Source organism: Aethalodelphis obliquidens, unplaced genomic scaffold, assembly GCF_003676395.1.
Source record: "Aethalodelphis obliquidens isolate GAN/ISIS:26980383/991018 unplaced genomic scaffold, ASM367639v1 scaffold23, whole genome shotgun sequence".
Lineage (NCBI taxonomy): Eukaryota > Metazoa > Chordata > Mammalia > Artiodactyla > Delphinidae > Aethalodelphis > Aethalodelphis obliquidens.
In genome coordinates, this window is record NW_020837967.1 from 9,741,513 (window position 1) to 9,760,423 (window position 18,911).

The following is an 18,911-nucleotide window of genomic DNA, read 5'->3' on the forward strand; positions in this document are numbered from 1 at the left end:
CAACTCAGACAGAGGTGGAACGAGGACTTGCCCTGAAAGCCGGGTATTTTGGAATCATGCAAAGCTTTGAACTTGGCTTGTGGGGCCTCCAAGTGAATTTGTCCTGCGCATGCCCTTGACTTGCAACTCCATTTCCAAGGCTTCTTTAATGTCATCTGCATGATTTGCCTCCCATCTGAGCCTAAGGAGCTCGCCCTCTGGTCCAGGCAACCAAAGCGTTAACACAGAATCTGAACCAGCCATCAGAGGGCACAGCAGCCCCTGGCTCCCACCTTACCGGGTTGACTTATGCGTGTAGTGCTTTACAATTGGTACAGCATTCTCTTCTTTCGCATCCCCAAACCCTGTGAAGCACGTTAGGGAAATGAGAGTCCAATTTTACGCATGAGGAAATGGGGAATCCGAGAGCTTGTGACTTGCGGGTTGGTGAACAGCCCAATCACAATGTGGAACCCATTGTCCTGAACCTGTGGGGTTATAAGGGTTTTAGCAAAAGGATGTTTTTCTGTTTTTAACAATTTAAAATTCCTTACTTGATGGTAATTCATTGATTGGGAAAAGAAACACAATGTAATGCATAAAGAGTTAGGAAATTAACAATGCCCTGAAAATAAATTTTATTAATCATAATACTATTTGCGTGCACTTACAAATACATATGTACATATATTATATACATTATGTGAGACAAATACACTGGTTCTATAATGGTTTACTTTAGTCCAAAAATGCCTTTTGAAATAGACAACCAGCCAGGCCTCCGTGTGGATCTGCAGACCCCACTGGGTCCCTCGTTGCTAACTACTGTTCCATTGTTTGGATCCTTTGCTTCTCTATTTAAACCTCTTAGACCAGAAAGTATGTATTTCTAAGCCAGGTTCTAATGTTGAGAAAAGAAAGAGTCCTATGAGATTAAAGGCAGACAAATTTAAAAAAATAAAATAAGGGTCTGCACCGTGGGGAAAGCAGGATGCTTTAGAACACAGAGTGGCCACAACAGAAAGCCAGTCCTAGCAGGCGAGTTTCTGAAGCAGATGCAAGAGAGACTCCCAAATGCTAATACAAAATAGAAAAGATCGCTGGAAGATTGTGCAAAAACACAATGACAATTTGCATTAAATCATCAGCTGTTTTCAGCACAGATGGGAAAAGCCTGTTACAAAATGTTGTAAGACATTTGCGGCGGGTTTCAAACTGGACAGGCATTAAAAACATTCTTAAGCTTTTCACGTTGGAATAAAAATGTAAATCATTTTTAGTGAGGAGTTCTTCTTTACCTATCCTTTTTCTTTGTATTTTATTTTATTTTTGGTAAAGAGATGACATACCAATGGCCAAGGGGAAACGATCCATTTACAGAGTTGGAGAGATAAAATTTATCTCCAAAGAGGCAGAATATTAATTATGCATAGAAAGAAACTTTTACTCTGAGACATTCCCGACGAAACCAGTGGCTTATTTCACTCCAGATCCTAATCAAACACAGTCACAGCATCTGGAGAGAAACACAGGAGGTTACTGGGTGTGTTTCAGGGCAGGGGGCAGGGTTGGGCGGCTCCGAAGGGTGGGACACCTCTTCCAGGAGGCTCTCTGGGGTTTGCCCGCTGCTTCACTGTACAGCTGTGTCCATCCTCTGCTCCTTTAAATGGGCTGTGGGGTTGTGAAGCAGGAGCCAGCAGCTGATGCTCCAGGGCCCACTCCTCTGATCCGTGTCCCTGGAGAAGAGACGCAGACAGCCACAGACTTCGCATCTGGAAGAACTGGCTGGCCCAAGGAAACGAGTTTCCAATAACTAATCCAGCTGAACGAGGCACTTCCCTTGGCTCCAGCTCTCCTTCCCGTAAGCCAGGAAATGTTCTCTCCATTTATTAGGGGATGGCTCATCAGGGACTTCTAATCTCTGATTGGCTACTTCATACACTGTGGTAGTATCTTCCGCTGCCCATCTGAAGTCCTTTTAGGGTTCCCTCTGGATTAATTGAAAGCCATGGATATCCTGTTTGTGTGATCTATTCAAGGTAATTGTAAGGCCATGAAGAGGCCAATACTGATTTTTAAAGAAGATGCCACGTTACAAGGCATGAAATGGACAATGTGTAATGTGGAGTCAGTCTAGGGAAAATCATTCATTCATTCACGCACTCGTTTGTAGTTCCCACTGTGTGCAGAGTTGTGGGTTAGATGCTGGGAACACTCCAGCGAGTAACACAGTCTCATTCTAATGGGGACTTGCTGATAGCAGTCAGAGGGTGAAACTAGCATGAGGAGAATGAAGGAGGGTTAGGGAATAGAGAATGAAAGGAAGCCAGGGATCTTCTGTTTCAGGAGATCACAGCTGAGCAGAGGTCTGAAGGGGTGAGGGAGCCCTGGGGCTGTCTGAAGGAAGGGCCTGCCTGGGAGAAACATCCATAAGTGCAAACTTGAGGCCACCGTGGGCCTGGTGTGTCACGGAGCAGTCAGGAGGCCAGGCTTATGATTTGTCAGGTGAATGGGCTGGGGAAGAGGAGGGTCGTGATCAGAGCTGGATGAGGAGGAAGTAAGGGCTGGAGTCAGGCGAGGACAAGAAGTGATATCAGGCCCGCGGGGCCAAAGGATGGCTGGAGTTGGGGACTAGAGCTGATGAGTGGGGTGACCCAAGGAGCGATTGTGGAGGGGTATGGAGGGTGTGTCCGTGGGAGGTGGCCGGTGTGAGACAGTCAGGGACCGAGAGACCAGTACGGCAGAAGGATCTTCTTCGTGGGTGTGGAAATCAATTCCAGCAGCGAAGATGGTTGCAAGACAGTAGTGCAGGTGCTAACGTCGTCACAAGATGGAGGTCTGGTAGAAACCTGCCACCAAGAGTGGAATAGCACATATTGTAGCCAATTCACAGCTGCAAAGAACTGGGGGAGGGTTGGGGAGAAGGGAGGAGGGATGCCCTGGAGCCTCAGCAGGAGTGAGAGGGACACCTCGCCCACGGCCAAGCCCGAAATATGCACAGTGTCAGGGGAAAACAGCCACCCCTGGGAGGGCCGTGGGGTCGACAGGAGGAAGAAGTGGCGGGGTTGGAGAAAGCCCTCCAGGGATGTCAGACGACGTTAGGAGCACAACCCAGGCATCTTGGGTGTCTTCTGATGAAGTGAAAGGGGGTGCAGAGCAAGACAAAGTTCTGTGGTCTCTGAGGGGGAGGTAGAAATTCAGTTCTAACCATTGCCTACTTCTCAGATGCCAGAAAGCAGGAGTCTTGCAAAGTGTTACGGTCCCCTTTGCCTAGGAGTGGGCTGCTATGACTTTTTGCATCACAGCAGCTGAAATGCCCAAACCCACTTGATGACAATAGATGCATGCATCCATCCATCCTTCCATCCATCCAAGGGCTGATATATACCAGACAGTGTGCCGTCACTGTGCATTCAGTGATCAACTAAAGAGACATGGATATTCTCATTAAAATTACAGTCCAAAGGCAGAAGCAAACACTAATTAAATAAACACACGAATAGATGTAGTATGTTAAGCTATGACAAGGGCTCTCAAAACCAAGTTGCTATGAGAGAAAAACAGGAGGAGGGGACATAATTATGATGGGGACAGTGAAAGGTCTAGTGAGTTGAGACGTGAAGGATCCTGAAAACCTAACAATTTGGCAAAATATCAAGAACCTGGAAACTTCATAACCTATGGCGTTGAGGTTTCATTTTCTAAAATGGAACTAATGAAACAACCCAAAAGGTGGACAGATTTATACCCAAACCAGTTTAAAAAAATTGTTTATTACAAAAATTGGACCTAAACATGCAAAAATAAGAGAATGGTTAAGTAAATTATGGCATATGATGTACTCGTATGTTATCAGTTATTAAAGTGAAAATAGCATGTATATATAGGAGGTTAATTTTTTCTCAGTAAATCACTCCATGCGGATCACGAAAGCTCTAACACGTGAAGATCTCTGATACACCTTACTATGTCACTTAGTATTAAGAGTAATAAACTTGGAAATACTGTTGATGTGGAATGATAAAGGTGTGCCACATTTTAATCAGTTCCTTTTCTTTTTATAAGGGCCTTATTTGTACCATAATATGTAACAAGAAGCCCCAGAGAAAGAAGAGGGCTTCAACCAAGTGACCTTTGACAAAACTTTGAGTTTTGTTATTTATGGACTGAGAACAGTAGAGAGTCGTATGGCCTCTGTACCTCAAACAGCTGCCCTCATGGGTCCTCAGGTTATTGCCAGTGATCCCCAAGTTACTGCCAGTTTAAAGCCCTTGAATGTTTCAAGTGGTTCCTGCCTCAATTTCTTAACAAGTAACCATCCCACGTTCTCTGGGTAAGTGTCATTGATCAAAATTATTTTGACCCCTCTTCAATCTGTTTGCTGCGTGGGAATTCGTTGGTATTGACCAGTGACTTAAGCTAAAGAAATTAATAGAGAAACTACCTTCCACTGAGCGTGTGTGAGAGGTTTGGGAGAGTTTTATATTTTTCCTTAATAAAAAAAAAAGCTGCGTGCAATAAAAAGGAGCCCGAGAAGTTTTCTAAACCCTCAGGTTGGTCTAGCAACAAAAGCCTTACAGCCTGTTTTCTTAATCATTTATTCAGTACCTGGAACAAGCTGACATCTCTTACAATGATGAACTCTTGGCCTGATCTTTTCTGATTGGCCTTTATCAAAAGATTTTAAAGTTTAATCAAGAAAAGAATTGTTTACGGCTTCCCTGGTGGCGCAGTGGTTGAGAGTCCGCCTGCAGATGCAGGGGACACGGGTTCGTGCCCCGGTCCGGGAAGATCCCACATGCCGCGGAGCGGCTGGGCCCGTGAGCCATGGCCGCTGAGCCTGCGCGTCCGGAGCCTGTGCTCCACAACAGGAGAGGCCACAGCAGTGAGAGGCCCGCGTACCACAAAAAAAAAAAAAAAAAAAAAAGTAAAGAATTGTTTAAAAGCTTAGCTTTTACAAATACCGGAAGTTAACAGCTCTCACTTAGCTATGGATTGATCTTCAGGATGGACAGTCGGATTCTAGAGGGGGAAGAGCATTGGACGTTCTCTACAGGGTGGGGACCTCCCTAGGATCTCTCTCCTCCCATTCATGGCTCAAATCACAACTTTTCCAGAACGCGTCCACCAGATGACTACTTTTCACTAGAGCTCATGTTGAGGGCGAGCCAGAGACACAGAGAAATCACGTAACGTACTGGGAAGTTTAGGTACAAGTTTTCCAGCCCATCCTTGGGAGGATGAGGGAGGTGGGATGAGTAGCAAGTGCCTGGCGCTTAGGCAGTCTTTTGAATCCCGAAATGACAAGCTGCTAAGGCGTCTAGAGTCATCTGATTACTATTTAATAACGTTGGCCATTAGGAGACTGTCAAAGATTCATGCTCTGGTCGGGAGTGCCAACTTTCCTTTTGAAACTTGGAGAGACTGGCGAAAGTGTTGGCTTTGGCAGATGGGCTCTTGGCATGCGTGGGAGTATTGATCACCCTTGCAGGGTAGGAAATGCTACTCTCTCTCTGATTAAAAGTTTCTTACAAAGGAGAACACCAGCTTAAGGTGGTCAGCATCGTTAATAGCCTACATTTAAGAGATCTCTACATTAAGGAGTGTCTGTTGCCAGTGTCCATCTGACTTTAATGGATCTGACATTAAAGAAATCTGACATTTCTTTTCCCTTTCAGGTGCTGTGTCCTTCTTTAGTCTGACTCAATCATCGTGCCTCTTCGCTTTGCCCATTTTCTCTATAAACCTTTCTTTGCTAAGATCTATGGCTTTTCATGTGAAAATGGGACCATCAGTTGGAAAAAACCCACGAATACTAAGACTTTTAGGGACACGCATGTTAAATCCCGTTTTGGTGAATCTGAAGGTGAGATACTGCAACACCTTGCAAAGTGATCCATCCACACTGCAGGACTCGAGTCTATTCAAATCCAGATGAGACTTTGGCCCATTGTCTTAAAAACAGCTGGATCCCTTCAAGACCCTAGAGGTGCACCCTGAATCCTTGGTCTTGGGTGAGCCCTGAGGCCCGATTCTGTTGCTTAAATCTCCACATTGATCTTTTCACCCAGTTAACCTCAAGGATTTGTTGAATCCCAGCATTGTGTTTCAGGCTTATTTCTGGCTTTGGTTTATATCTCCTCTATGCAAGCCTTCTTTGGTGACCCAGCCTCCACTGTCTCTTGGTTTGACCAAGCAGCTCAGCTCCATCTCTCCAAACGTGTTCCAGGCTTGGATCGCACCTTGCTGTCCCCAAATGACACCCAGGACACTACATCCAACACCTCTGATAGGTTAACTTCATGAAATTAATTGACCATGAAATTAACCTGGCTTCTTTCTCATAGTAGACAATAAATGTTTGTTGAGTGAATGCTTCGCCTGAAACTTTATTTAAAGGACTTGAAGGTTTTGCTGTAGTGTCTTTCTGATTTCCCTTTTTGCACTTAAAGCAAGCGTGTAGTGTTTCTGTAAACAATGAGCGAGAGACAGAGAGAGACAGACCAAGGTATAAGAAGACAGACATAGGTACATTAGAAGTAGGAAAATTTTTAAAGGCAAATACTCCTAGACTCTTGTGTGACTTTGAGAGTTATTCCTAATGAAATTTGACATGTTTTAATAAAATTCAGTGGATGGAGTATTGACCCCCACCTTCATCCCTGAAATGTTGTGTTCCTCTGGGGTATGTCCTGGGTCCTCTTCTCTTCTCTCTTTTGTCCCCTTCCTGTTCATCCCTTCTACTGCCACCTGTATGTTGAAGACACCCGGCCTCCATGTCCCCGGGACCCTCACTTCTCCCGTGGTCTTCGCTCTGCTTTGCTCTTGTCTACGGCGCTGAGGAGACACTGCCTCTGCTGCTGGCGCCCTCTCTGGGTCTACCAGTGCCTGTGCCCGAGGCCATGGTCTCTGGGGGCCCTCAACCTCCCACTGGGGCTCACCGTCCCTCCCCATTGCCCCCTATTCTTGTTTGTGACACAAATCAGTGCAGTGTCAAGGGGCATGGGCTCGAGTCAGCTGATCTGGGTTTGGATCCCAGCTTTGCCACTTACTCACTGGATAATCTTGGCTTTTAACCTCTGCAAGTCTCAGTGTTCCCATCCGTGAAATGGGGACAGTACCCCATTTCAGTACCTACCAGATAGGGTTGTTAAGACGATTTATCAATAACACAGCTGCTTAGTCCCATGCTTAGAACCTAAGTGCCCCCCAAATGGTAGTAGTTTTTCTTCTTCACAGATTCCTTTGTGAGAGTATCTCCTTCAGTTTTTCCTGGCAGCCCCCTTCTATCCATGGGGCTCAGAGGGAGTTTGCAGGGATGTTCAGAAAACTGGATCTTAAACAGTCACTGGGCTCTTCACCCTCCACCCACTGGTCCCTCTCCTGTTCCCTCCTCTCCTCCAGAAGATGCCTTTTTTTTAAACATCTTTATTGGAGTATAATTGCTTTACAATGGTGTGTTAGTTTCTGCTTTATAACAAAGTGAATCAGCTATACATATACATATGTCCCCATATCTCTTCCCTCTTGCGTCTCCCTCCCACCCTCCCTATCCCACCCCTCTAGGTGGTCACAAAGCACCGAGCTGATCTCCCTGTGCTATGCGGCTGCTTCCCACTAGCTAGCTATTTTACGTTTGGTAGTGTATATACGTCCGTGCCACTCTCTCGCTTTGTCCCAGCTTACCCTTCCCCCTCCCCATATCCTTAAGTCCATTCTCTAGTAGGTCTGTGTCTTTATTCCCGTCTTGCCCCTAGGTTCTTCATGACCATTTTTTTTTTTTTTTTTTAAGATTCCATATATATGTGTTAGCATACGGTGGTGGGAATGTAAATTGATACAGCCACTATGGAGAACAGTATGGAGGTTCCTTAAAAAACTAAAAATAGAACTACCATACGACCCAGCAATCCCACTACTGGGCATATACCCTGAGAAAACCATAATTCAAAAAGAGTCATGTACCAAAGTGTTCACTGCAGTTCTATCTATAATAGCCAGGATATGGAAGCAACCTAAGTGTCCATCAACAGATGAATGGATAAAGGAGATGTGGCACATATATACAATGGAACATTACTCGCCATAAAAAGAAACGAAATTGAGTTATTTGTAGTGAGGTGGATGGACCCAGAGTCTGTCATACCGAGTGAAGTAAGTCAGAAAGAGAAGAACAGCAGATGCCTTTTATAGAAACTGACTGTTGGAAGCTCTGGTCTCCGATTCATCACATGCTCAGAGCTCGTGCATCCAGGCTGGGACCCCGCACCCAACAATCTTCCCAGTGTTATGGATTTGACTCTTACCCCAGGAGCAGAGGCAACCACTCCTGTCCTCAAAAGAGCTAGCTCATCTTGCCCGGCCTGCCGATGAGTGACAGACCCTTGCTTCCTGAGGGCTGGGTGGAGACATTCAGGATATTTACTACGTCTCCTCTTTGGAATTTCCCAACATGTTTATACAGTAGTTGTTTAAATAACTCCAAAATCATAATTTGTTTTTGAAGCTTATTATTCTGCTTAAGTTCCTTGAATTATTAAGATGATCTGGTTTCTTGGGAAGTAGTTGTGTTTTAGAGTAATTTAATTGTCTACTGCAGGGAATGGTTGGATACTGTCTGGGGGTGGGGGGACCCCCCCCAAAAAACCTATTAAGTCTACTCATTCTTTAATTTTCCTGATTCGGTTGCTCAGTCCCAGGTAAGAATATTTGTCCATTACCCAGCTTGCACAGATGTTGCAAGAATTCTCAAACGGTTCCAGACGAATGGATAAAGAAGATGTGGTACATATATATAATGGAATATTACTCAGCCGTAAAAAGGAATGGAATTGGGTCATTTGTTGAGACGTGGATGGATCTAGAGACTGTCATACAGAGTGAAGTAAGTCAGAAAGAGAAAAACAAATATCATATCTTAACACATGTATATGGAACCTAGAAAAATGGTACAGATGAACCGGTTTGCAGGGCGGAAGTAGAGACACAGATGTAGAGAACAAATGTATGGACACCAAGGTGGGAGAAAGAGGCGGCAGGGCGGTGGTGGTGGTGTGATGAATTGGGAGATTGGGATTGACATATATACACTAATATGTTTAAAATGGATAACTAATAAGAACCTGCTTTATAAAAAAATAAATAAAATTCAAAATAAATAAATAATAATTTTTTAAAAAGTTTACTTAAAAAATTGTTGCCGGTTGATGGTAAGGTACACGCGTTTGAGATCCATCAATCTGCATAATTATCATTTAAAAGGAGCAGATAATAATCATAGCTTGTATTTATTCTTAGACCGGTCTAAGCGCTTTAGATGCATTAATGCACAACAGCCCTATGAGGTCGATGCTATCTATTATGGTACCCATTTTATAGATGTGAAAAACCGAGCACAGAGAGGTTTATTATTTGTCCAAAGTCACACAGCTAGCGAGTGGTAGAGCCAGGATTCAGACTGAGGTGGCGTGACTCTCCATAGAGCCAATGCTCTCATCCAGATAAAATGAGAGACTGAACCACCCTTTCTCAGGCTCCCTTGGCCTTTATTCTACCGGGCTCTCTGTCCTGCTGCTGCCTCAGCGCAGCTCTCTGAAAGGCTATTTAGAAGGAGTGGGGCAGCTTTCTGCAGGCCTGTGCCTGTTGACAGAGCCCACACCGTCCACTCCCTGCTTCTGGTGGAGGAGGGCTGGATGGCCGCCTCCAGCGGTTTCCTGTTTCTTGTCCAGGACCAGGTCCAGACCCCAGCACTCTACCCCTTCCCTCTGCACCACCCAACCTCGGTGAAGAAAGATAACCCATGTCTCGGTGCCATCTTCTCCCAGCCACGGTCAGTCACAGGCCCACAAAGGGCTTCCTCTCTTTCACAGGGATGTCTTGAGGGCAGAGGCGGGCTCACAGGGCCGCTCACGAAGCTTCAGTTCCAGGCTCCTTCCTTGCAAGGCCCCTTCCAAGACGACCTTGTGCCTTGTGGGAGAGTCATAACTTTTTTTTTTTTTTTTTTGCGGTACGCGGGCCTCTCACTGTTGTGGCCTCTCCCATCACGGAGCACAGGCTCCGGACGTGCAGACTCAGCGGCCATGACTCACGGGTCCAGCCGCTCCGCGGCACGTGGGATCCTCCCGGACCGGGGCACGAACCCGTGTCCCCTGCATCGGCAGGCGGCCTCTCAACCACTGCGCCACCAGGGAAGCCCGAGAGTCTTAACTTTCTATTCTTTTCCTAGAGCTCCCCTGACTGTGTGAGTGTCACACACTAGTTTCAAAACCTAGATTTGTCCCTGCTCCAGGGATCCTTCTAGGCGTTGTCTCCAAAAATGAGAACTCCAGTTCTACTATTCCTCAGCCGGCTTTCGGGGACTTGGTGACCAGCCCTTAAGTACTGTTCTCTCTTTCTTGGTCTCTCCCACTCACTGAGACTGCGTGCTCTGTCCTGGCTTCCACTTTTCCTGGGTTGAGAGTGAGACCCAGGTATCAAATTCCCTTTTCCTTCTGGCCTAGAACAACAGGTAAGGCCCATCTCACCCTGGTTCCCAGAACACAGTCAGGTCCCCTTGCTGGAGCAAGGAAACCAGACCCCAGATTTCGCCTCCCTCCCCCTGACACTCTCCCCGACCACGTGAATCCCCATCTCTGGCCTTCCAGGGGCCATGAGCTAATGTTCTTACAATGCAGCCCACATCCCACGTATTAGGATGCAGGAAGGACCGTAATTACCTCTGCAGCTGACTTAAGCTTCCAGGTTACACACAAAATGTTGGGAGCTTGCGGGAAGGGACTCTACTATGGTTATCTAGAACGCGCATTGTGGTGGAATCTTGTGATAAAGGTATAAAGAAAATCATTTTTTTTCTGCCCTGGACTTTGGCCAGGAGAAATTCTTTTGTGAATAGCCATTCACAGATTTCAACAATTGTTCACTCTTGATGCTAAAGTCTCTGTGCATGAATGATTTTCTCATCTTTATGCAGAATTTTTCCACATTTTTGTTGACTAAAATATTACTAATCTAATTTCCTATTAAAAAACTCATTTCCAGCATCGCAGAGCTGAAAGGTGCTACCAAGCATTTATTCTTCAATTTACATACAACAAATCCTGTAATGTGATGGGGGCTTTACACAAGGGTGGCTGCAAGCAATTACAAGGGCAAAGAAATATTTTAGTCCTGAGCTGTGTGCTGTGTTAATTTCATCTGTTGAACTCCCATTGAGATTTCTCCTATTGTTAAACTGCCTGTTGATGTGGATTTAGAGAGGAAACTCCACCAAGTACAGCAATTCAATGTTATAATGCTGTTTGTGCTCTAATATTTTCCTTTTAATTATAATTTAGGAAATTGGGGTTTATTAGAAAAAAAGAAGGCATCAGACTGGAATAATTTATTCTATTTTTCTCCACTCAGCACCATGACAAAGTAGAACATTTTCCAGGTGAAATATTGATTTGGAAAGGCCTGGAAAAATTCCTGATGTCACAACAGGGCTCTGGGGGTGGACTGGATCTCATGATGCCTGGCATGGAGGGAGCATGGGGTCTGGACTGCTGGCCTGGGGGCACTGTGGCTACTGGGAAGCATTCAGGGGGAGATTTCAGAAGCTAACTCCAGGTCATGTGGAATTATAGCCTCAGATGCTACAGACTCAGGTGTGGTCAGGCTAGTGGATCCCATCTGTCCGTCCATCCCTCCAATCATCCTTCCATCCATTCATCCATCCTTTATTGAATGTTAGGCATATGGTATGTCCCTACTTTTGTATCTAGTGTTTTAGAAGATGCAAAGTGAATATTTAAAATTCTTTCATTTAGCCATTCAACAAACACTCACTGAGCATCTATGTTCCTGGTGCCATGGTATGTGCCAAGGACACAAAAGTGAAAGCTGGAGCTATCACTGTCAGGAAACCACTGATACTTTCTGTCAATACAGATTAGTCTGAATTTTCTAGACTTTGATATAAGTGAAATTATGTAGTACGTATTCTCTTTTGTCTGGCTTTTTTCACTCAGCACAATTATTTTGAGATTCATCCATACCATTGTATGCACGAATGGTTCAGCCTTTTCTTTTTTTCCTGGGTGCTATTCCACTGACTGGATCTACCATCATTTCCACTGTTCCAGGAGCTTTGTCTTCGCGTCTTTTCCCATATACTGTTCTTGCTGCTTGCTTGACACGGTTTCACAGTTCAGATATCTGATAAGCACATCCCATATTTTTTGAGGTGGATGTCACTGACCAACAGAGACATTGGCTCGCCCACGGGTCGGTTGTCTTTCAGTGATCCAGTATGACCTGGCTGTGGAGAAGGGCTGTGTTATCTTAAATGTGGTTGTTTAAGGTGCTATGGGCAGGGCACGCTTTGAGACCATAACTCCAGCACCGTCGTGCGTGGGGATAGCAGGTTAGTATATCCAGCATCTTCCCCAATAGACCAAACGCCAAACCTGTTTGCAAAGTAATTATACAGTCGCTTCTGGGCAGAGGGGCCAATCAAAGCCTGGATGTATTCATTGCTTGGAGAGAACATCTAATGTTTCAATCTGTTGGCTAGCTTTGGTTGCTTCTGTTTGGTTCCTAAACATTGCTCAGATTTTCACTCAATTCTTCCTTTTTCTCATAAAGCAAGTTCTTCAAGTGACCAGGAATCTTCATTCACTATCAAGTACCATCTATATGTGAGGCACTGTGCATTGCCCTTCACAGATGACAAAGAACGTTTTGCCTTGTGACCTCAAAGGACAAATGTTGAGTGGTCCTTTTTTTTGTAGAAGCTGCATCTTTCTTCAAATAAGATTTGATTTCAAAAGGTAAAAGTCTGTTGGTTTCTACAAAAAATCAAATAGACCTACATACTTTAAGAGCTTGAAAGGGAAATACAATCAGCCACAATAAATACTACTATGTTTCATTTCCCATATTTGAGGTCTTCCTATCCTGCTATCTCCTGAGTATAAGAGTCAAAGGAAGAAGAAGCAGAGAGAGAATTATTCTTCCTGCGGCTCTGTGGTGACCTTGGAGGTTTCCGTTCTCATATCCATTCCATCTCAGTTGAGGAGTTTAATACAATCACACCAGTTCCATTCGTCTTGCCAGGTTGACCAGGAAGGTATCTGACACCTGATTCTGGCCAGTGAGACATGAGGCAACATCTGTTGGGGGCAGAATCCCAAGAAAGAGAGAGCGGGTCCTCTGTGTTTCTGGACATAGCCACGTGTGTGTTTGGTAGGGCTGCCATAACAAAGTACCAGACTGTGTAGCTTAAACAATAGAAGTGTATTGTCTCGCAGAAGTCCAAGCTCAAGGTGTCGGCAATCTTGGTTTCTTCTGAGATCTCTCTCTTTGGCTTGTAGGTGGTGGTCTTTTCTCTGTGTCTTTACATGGTCTTCTTTCTGTGCGTCTGTGGCCCAATTGCCTCTTCTTATAAGAATGCTAGTCTGGGGACTTCCCTGGCGGTCCAGTGGTTAAGACTTCACCTTCCAATGCAGGGCGTGTGGGTTTGATCCCTGGTCGGGGAGCTAAGATCCCACGTGCCTTGTGGCCAAAAAACCAAAACATAAAACAGAAGCCATATTTTAACAAATTCAATAAAGACTTTAAAAATGGTCCATATCAAAAAAAAAAAAAAAAAAAGAACACTAGTCAGATTAGGGCCCATCCTAATGACCTTGTTTTGCCTTAATTACCTTTTTAAAGACCCAATCGCCAAATACAGTCAAATTCTGAGGTACTGGGGGTTAGGACTTCAGTGTACAAATCTGGGGGACACAGTTCAGCCCATGTACCACGTCTGACATGATGCCTGGAACAGCCGCGGCCGCCTCGCCGCAGCCCCGGGATGTGTCCAGCACAGCCTGCAATGGGAACCCAAGAGCCGGCGGCCTGAACTGCCTGCTCTGCTCCCTCCCACCTTGTGGGATGACAAATTTCCTTATTGTTAATCCAGGTGGAGTTGGGGGTTTCAAAAGCAGCCTATGGGAGGGACATAAAACCCAAAAAGTGAGAAGTTGAGCCATTGGCGTTTGCAGGGCTCCTTTGAAGGGGAGAGAGGAGCACACTTCGTTCCTTCTTTCGGAGGCTTGATTGCTTTCCCCAACTTGTGAGCATGCACGCACACTGCCCAGGTCTCTGCTCACCCCTCTCCCCCTGGCCACTCATCTCTGGCTTCCAGGAAGGGGCCGGAGTCCACACCTCCATCCTCAGTCGCAACCCCCATCTTCCTCCAGTCCTGGCTCCGGGCAGGCAAGAGCCCCATCGTGTCCCCTGAAACACACCTTCTCTGCGCTGTGTCAAGTGAATTGAATTCTGTCATCTTCTCTTTTTCCTGCCAGGCATCGACACAGAGGGGATAAGCAAAGACTAAGAGGAATTCTCATCCCCCTAAAAAAGAGATCCTGGGCATTTTCAACACACAGAGATGTGGTTGGTGCCACCACAGTAAGAAATCACAAAAATGAGCATAGGCTGTTCTGAAGTCATATGGGAGGGATGTGTTAGGAAATCTGGGGTTCAGGGAAGGGTCTTAAACCAAGTGTCTCTGTCCTATTCTGCCCCCCAGAGTGTACGGTGCCTGAAGAGGGGGAGGGAGATGGGTCTCCTCTGCAGCCTGCGGCTTCACTCAGAATCCCAGCCTGCTCTGTCCCTCCTCTGAGACAGCCACTACCAAGTTCATGCCACGCAAACTTCCCTCAGGATAAGGATGACTGCCAGCTCTCCGGAGCAGGGAGTCAAGCCATGCAAGAGCAGAGCTCTGAGGACCTCACGTTACACCCCCCAAAATGGCGTCAGGAAGCACAGGACGGAGGTGGCTCCAGGAACAGAGAAAGTACAAGAAGGCCTGGGATAGTGCCGGGGCAATCTGGGCCTTGCAGATGCTCTGTGACAGTGCGTGTACTCAGGTCCTTCCGGGGCGGGGCCTCCGGCATGGCTCACGGGCCCAGCCGCTCCGCGGCATGTGGGATCTTCCCGGACCGGGGCACGAACCCGTGTCCCCTGCATCGGCAGGCGGACTCTCAACCACTGCGCCACCAGGGAAGCCCCACCCAGGCACTCTTTTCCAGCACTGGTGCCACTGTTCCACCTGGCACCGACCCCCTGAGGGGCGCCTGCGGCTGGGGAGGAGAGCCTCGTGCAGGGTGCTGGCCTCAGACACCTCTTCGCATACAGGGCAGACCCTGTGTATAGGGAGAAGTCCTGATTCAGAACTTGGAATTTGGATTTTCTGCTAATCAGATACTTTTCCTCTGGCTGCAAAATAATTTTGTTTTGGTCGCCAAGAAACCCATTTTTAACTGAACATGGAGCTGAGTGGCCACAGTACAATAATATGCCATGCAGATGTCGGGAGAATAGCCAGGTGACAAGAGCCAGGTGAATAGTGGCCAAGGTGACAATCGGGCCATTTCTCACGGTGGGCACGTCATACCGCACAAGTGTCTTCCCGGATTTTCCTCACTGGGTGCCGAGGCGCTGCTTTGTGATTGCAAACGCAGGATTCCCTCCCCAGGTCTGAGGCGTGACCCCTCAGGGAGCTACCTGTGTCTAGAGCCCAAGTCAGCTTTGTTTTATAGGCTGGTATCTTGCGGGCTGTTCGTCTGAGTGAACCACTCTCCTAATGATCAAATCATTATAATGGCGTATTCATTTGATGCCGGGCTATGAAATATCGTTACCTCCATCGGGCTGGCTGTCTACTGTGGACCTGATCTCATAATCTCTGCTTAACAGAAGCCTCCTTGAGGCTTCTTCAGAACAGGTACCTGATAGAAGATCCCTTTGGGGAAAGGACTTTCGTGTCATTTAAAAAGCAAAGATTAAAGTTTAATATTCCTAATAGTAATTGCTCTCTATTTTGTTTTTCACAACTGAGAGATACTGTTTGACTGAATCTCTAGGCAGAAGTAAGAGAAACTGGCAAATAATCCTAGCTCTGAAAGCCCTGATAAAATCAATGTGTTCTTTTACTTTAGAGACAGAGGAGGGTCATGCATCGTTTGCCAGGCACTTTTCTAGCACACGGATACTGTGGGCCACGAGGTGGGTTCACATCTGTTTGCTGAGAAATCAGATACAAGCACGGGTGGGGTTGAGAGTGTCGATTAGCACGAGGCCTCAAGTAGATGCTTTGTTTCTCACCTCGATGGGCTGAATTTAGTGTTCGAAATGTGGCCCGAATAACAACAAAGTAGTCCAAAAGTTGGCTTTCAAACACCTTTTAGTGGATAGAATTGGAGTTTTTTGTTTTTTGTTTTTTAAAAGAGTTATTTCCCCTGCTAGCAGGTAGTATTCCATCTGTGACAGCCAGCGTTCTTTAAGTGCAAGCAACAGCAACTCTGCTGAACTTAATCTGAAAAAGAGTTTATTAAAATAATACTGAGCGGCAAATATATCTAAACTATTTGGACAACCAGGGATGCAGAAGAGCCGGTATGAGCGCACCTAAAGGACACCTAAATCAGAATACAGTGGCTCCAACCATTTCCTGTCTTTTTATTACTTTGAGATTCAAATGTCAGGAGAGAGTAATTTGTTCAATTGCTCTAAGGGATAGCTCCAGAATTCCCATGTAGAAGGGACTTCTGCACTGTAGCAAGCACAGTGCTTGGGGTGATTTTGTAAAGGGCCGTGCAAGGGGGCAGGTGGAGGTACGTTGAGTGACCTGTAGCATCTGAGTCACTTCTGAGAGCCAAGACTACACACCCACCCCCTGGCCAACGACAGCATAGTGCACCTTGACTGACAGACCTTCAAGATTGGGGAAAAGAAAACAACAGATTCTCTCCACCCCACCTTCTTTAAGCATGTTGTTGGTAAATTCTCATGACTTAAGCCTCTGACAGTTTCTAGGGCCTAAAATGGCAGCTGCTCCTTCTTTCTAGAGCAGCAGCTTCTGTCCCTGTGGCCGTACCATGGGTTGTCTACTCAATGTCCATTTCTAACCCCCTTCTTTGCTGGCAGAAGCCATTGCTCACAAAAAGTCTTGAAAAAATGCCATGCACTGATTTTGGCATTCTCTCCTGCAGCTGGGTCATGTGACCTAATTCTGGCCAATTAGACACAAAGGGAAGTCTGGCTGGGATACAGATTTGATGTTGCAAGCTGTGGCAGCCATTTTGGGATGGTGGGGACAAGACCAAGGTGGGGTCAGTGAGGTGGGCAGATTTCAGTCCTCACGGGTCAAGTACAGGAGGGCCACACAGATGCTCAGATGGAGATTCCTTGATGGGTTTCCAAGAGCAGGGGCCAGGGGCAGTCAGCTGCTTCCCCTTCCCCCAGGACTCTAGCCCTGAGCAGATGGCAGGCCCTCACTGCCCCCCTCCTCTGCCACTTTGAGGGGATCAGCCGGGGCTGGGGGCTGAGGGAGCTTCTCACGGGAGGAGATATTATGGGCTGACCTCTTTGTGAGGACCTGGCTCCTCACTGTGCCAGGGACGTGAGAGGAAGGCCTCAGCATCCCGCTTCACCACTCACCATGGCCAACCCTCACCCTGGTCTCTGACTCCAGACCAGAGGGCTTTAGCAACTTGGCATTAAATCTCTTTGGCTGTTCATGCAGCCTTGATGTTGGGCTACACAGTGTACTGATCACTGTGATTTTATACATTCTTGGAGCTCGGCTCTAGCTTTGTATGAAAGCTCTGGAGACTGGATGCTCTCTGGTTCCCTAGACTAAGTTCCATCTTGGTGATGTGACTGGCAGCCCAGTCCCCTGGGAGCCGGGGACAGGTTGGAGGGCGGCAGCTAAAGCTCTGTTTCTCCCTGCCCGTCTTCTCTAACAGTTGCAACTGCTCCCCAGCTTGGGCTTCTGAATTTCCCTGGTGCCTTTGCTCCTTTTTGTCCACAGAATGAATGAGTACTGCTGGGCTAAGAGACCCAAACGCATGGCATAAAAAATTAAGTGTTTATTCACTCATATGAAAACAGCTCAGAGGCAAGCAGTCCAGGACTCAAGCTCCTCCTGTCTTTCTGTTTGGCTGTAGGATGACTGAGATCTTCAGCTTTCTAAAATGGCTGCAGGAACTCCAGCCATTATGTCCACAGTCTAACTGAGAGTAAAGAAAAGGACAAGCAGCTCCAGGGGCGCTTTCCCAGAAACCCACTTGCATCTCCCTTGCTAATTCTCTCTCCTTACTTCCTAGCAAGTGGGGTTAGGTAGGACCTAGGTTGGGGAGTCAGATGTTCTTTCCTGGACTCTGAACGTTGAGGAAGTGAGTTAAAGATAGGGCGAGAGATGGAAAAGCATCCACGGTGCAGGAGTCCAGGGGCTCCATCCTCCCTCAGGGACCGGCGCTGGTGCCAGGATCTCCCGGTGGGGGAGATGGTGGGAATACCGGCGACGCACCGGTTGATTTTGTGGTCTACGTGGCTCTATTCACATCCTCCGCCTTCCAGTCCATTTGCCAAACCTTGTTCCCTAGTTCTGATCATAGATTCTGTGAGCTACTTGGTAGCCTTATATTAAACTCCTTTATGGCTTAAACTAACTACAGTGGTTATCCGTTCTTTACAACAGAGAGCAGTCACGGGCACGTGGACGTCAGCTTCCTGTATAGGGGCTACTTTGCCTGGGTTGCTTTTCGCCACGGACTTTTCCCCTCTCTCAGTGTGCGTCTCCAACACTCGGCAGAAGAAGTGGAAGTTGACCTGGGTCTGGGAAGAGAGAGAGAGAAAAAGGTGTCAGGAGAAAAAAAAAGCAGTGTGAACAAAGCCACGACGGCCGGAACCAGCAAAGCGTGCACAGGAGCCAGGGATGAGCACCTGATGTAACACAGCAGGTTTGGCCTCCCGGCGCCAAAGAGGGACAGATGGGTGTGTAAGGGGCTGGGAGAGCCATGGAATCACAGTGCAGCGGAAATGGAGGGGCCGAGGAAGGATTCTGAAGAGGGAAATGACCTGAGGGAAGCAATGTTAATACAAGTCAGTAGATCTTAAAA

The 18,911-nt window shown here is 46.7% G+C and overlaps 1 protein-coding gene across 1 annotated transcript in view; it reads left to right on the forward strand.

Annotated features, from left to right (window-relative positions):
- The window catches only part of PARD3 (par-3 family cell polarity regulator), a 673,340-nt gene that overhangs the window by 641,687 nt on the left and 12,742 nt on the right, over window positions 1-18,911 (forward strand). The window lies entirely within an intron of this gene.